Source organism: Montipora capricornis, chromosome 13 (genome assembly GCF_036669925.1).
Source record: "Montipora capricornis isolate CH-2021 chromosome 13, ASM3666992v2, whole genome shotgun sequence".
NCBI classification, from domain to species: Eukaryota; Metazoa; Cnidaria; class Anthozoa; order Scleractinia; family Acroporidae; genus Montipora; species Montipora capricornis.
In genome coordinates, this window is record NC_090895.1 from 24,767,374 (window position 1) to 24,769,873 (window position 2,500).

General features: G+C 37.9%; 1 protein-coding gene across 2 annotated transcripts in view; it reads left to right on the forward strand.

Annotated features, from left to right (window-relative positions):
- Positions 1-2,500, forward strand: part of LOC138030228 (tyrosine kinase receptor Cad96Ca-like) — a 27,732-nt gene that overhangs the window by 2,515 nt on the left and 22,717 nt on the right. For both annotated transcript variants that reach the window (XM_068878118.1, XM_068878117.1), the window contains exon 3: positions 1,071-1,342. The gene's annotated coding sequence lies outside the window, so the exon portion shown is untranslated. The remainder of the gene's footprint in view (positions 1-1,070; positions 1,343-2,500) is intronic.

Genomic DNA, 2,500 nt, shown 5'->3' on the forward strand with positions numbered 1-2,500 from the left:
AAAACATATTCGAACAAGGTCACACAATGTTCCTGCATAAGAGACTACAAATGACTTTAAGTTCTCACAAACTGTTCTTCTTCAAATTGATGGATCAATCAATACAATTTTGATCCTGGTTTATCCCCGTAAACAGGGGTGGCCGGATTTATATTATATCTAATACTAGTAAATCTTAGCACCTGACAAGAAACAGTCCTGAGCACACGACATCAAAGACAAAAAGCAGACTGTCACAGGATTCCAGACAAGGTCACTAAGCTATGTTCCTGTGACATACATTGTGCTATAATTTGGTGGGAAGTGGACTGACTCCAAACTGTGTTTCTTCAAACTGCATTTTCAAAATTCATTAGGGGTGGGGGTGAGAGGTAGGGGAGTTGAAAGGTACAATAGCTGAAAAAACCCAAAAATGCTAACACTAGGCCTAAACACAATGCTTTAGGTAATAATTTTTAGGCCTCAGGTTACCATTCTTGAAAAGGGTTGGGTTGTTTCAGCTATTTTACCCTTCACCTCCTACCCCCCACCCCCTACCTCTCTCACCCCTCACCCTCTGCCGGTGCAAAATTGCTCTACCAACAGTGAGCTATGAAGCCACACAGTTGGCAGCAGGTCGATTCATTGGGCTTATGTGTTCCCATGAAAGGACTCAAATGAATGAATTAAATTATATATATATGTAAAGTGCTGGTTACATGTATACATGTGGATGAAAGGAATCTCCAGTGATCCTCACGCTTATATCTGGACGATTTAAGCAATTATAAAAAAAAAAAATTGGTCTCTAGACTTAAAGAGACCTGAAAAATTCAGGCGGTCAACATGACTCAAGCGGCAGAGGTCATGGGTTCGAATCCCGTTGAAGATCCCTGAAATTTTCAGATGTGGCTTGATACAGTAGTCTTGCACCATTATTGAGTTGATAGTTTCATGTTCAGCTAAGAATGCCTCAGTCAGTTACTTTGGGCTGTTTTGGGAGATCATTGATTAATTTGGTGTAAGTTAGCCAATCGTTCCTTTATTTTCATCTTTTATTAGTTTTGTTAAATTGCTCTCCTTTTATTCAGATTGCCCTCCCACTTGGAAAACCAAACTGCATAATGTGACCTTGTACAATGGCCAGCAAAACTACACACTAGATTGCCAAGCATACGGCTTTCCTCCAGCACGTCATCGGTGGACCAAGAATGGCTCCCAGATCAATGATGAAGACGTGTCAATAGGAAGAAATGACTTGTCATTCAGAGTGGCACGCACAAGACACATTGGGTGGTACACATGCATTGCAAATAATATGCATGGACTATTACGCAGTCGGTATATGTGAAAGTGGTTAATGGTTAGTGGTTAATAGCGTTTTCTTAAATGAGTAAAATGCTCTGGTGTTAGACAGTAAAATATATAAGTTTCTCTCTTTCGAGCGTAAACGTTTAAAGGGATTATTTCTTTATTTTTATTATGTTATACTGTAATAACAATAATAATTTAAAAAAGAGTAAAGTCTGCTTCAAGCCTAGAAGGCCCATCAGGCCAGCGCTTATCTCTGGTTTCTGTAGCATGAAGCGACTAGGAGTATTTGTTCTTTCCCCTGGATGGGATGCTAGTCCATCTCAGGGTAACCCCCAGCATTAAATTTGCCGGTACCCATTTATACACTTTGGTGGAGAGGGGCACCGTGAGAGTAAACTGTCTTTCCCAAGAACACAGCACATTATGTCCCCAGCCAGGACCTGAACCCGGACCACTCGATCCAGAGTCGAGCACTCTAACCATGAGGCCACTATGCATCCCTAATAATAATAATAATAATAATAATTATACCTTTATTTTGTATAGCGATAATAATCCAAGATTCAAAACTGCTTTACAATGACAATAAATTAAAAACTAGATTATAAAATTATGTACCGGTACATAAGAATAAAAGTAAATACACCTGTATTTACAAAAAAGGTATCTATAAAAATGGGTATAGTAATTAATTAATCAATAAAAATATTATTAATAGACAAAAACAAAAATTAAACAATAAATAAATGAACATTAAATAAAATAAACCCATGAGATACATGTATCACAGGTTTTGTAATTATTATGCATCTTATATCGCGTATCATAAAATCATGTACCAACTCAATAGCAATAACTAGTCAGGGTATGCTTGTTTGAAAAGCCAGGTTTTAAGTAAGCCTTTGAATATAGATATAGAAGAACATGACCGGATATTGGGAGCGAGTAAATTCCACAGCTCAGGGGCTGTGCAAGAGAAAGCTCTCTTTCCACGAGAGTTAAGATTATAAGAGTGCTTAGACAGAAGATTGATGCCAGATGACCTTAGAGTCCTTGAAGCTCTATAAGGCTGGATTAAGTCAGACAAATAAGACGGTGAACAGTCATTGAGAATTTGAAAGTTATAAGAAGTAAAATGTTATATTGAATTCTTTGTTCAATGGGTTGCTGATTTCTGCACATGCAGCTGTAATAATAAGGCTGCCTG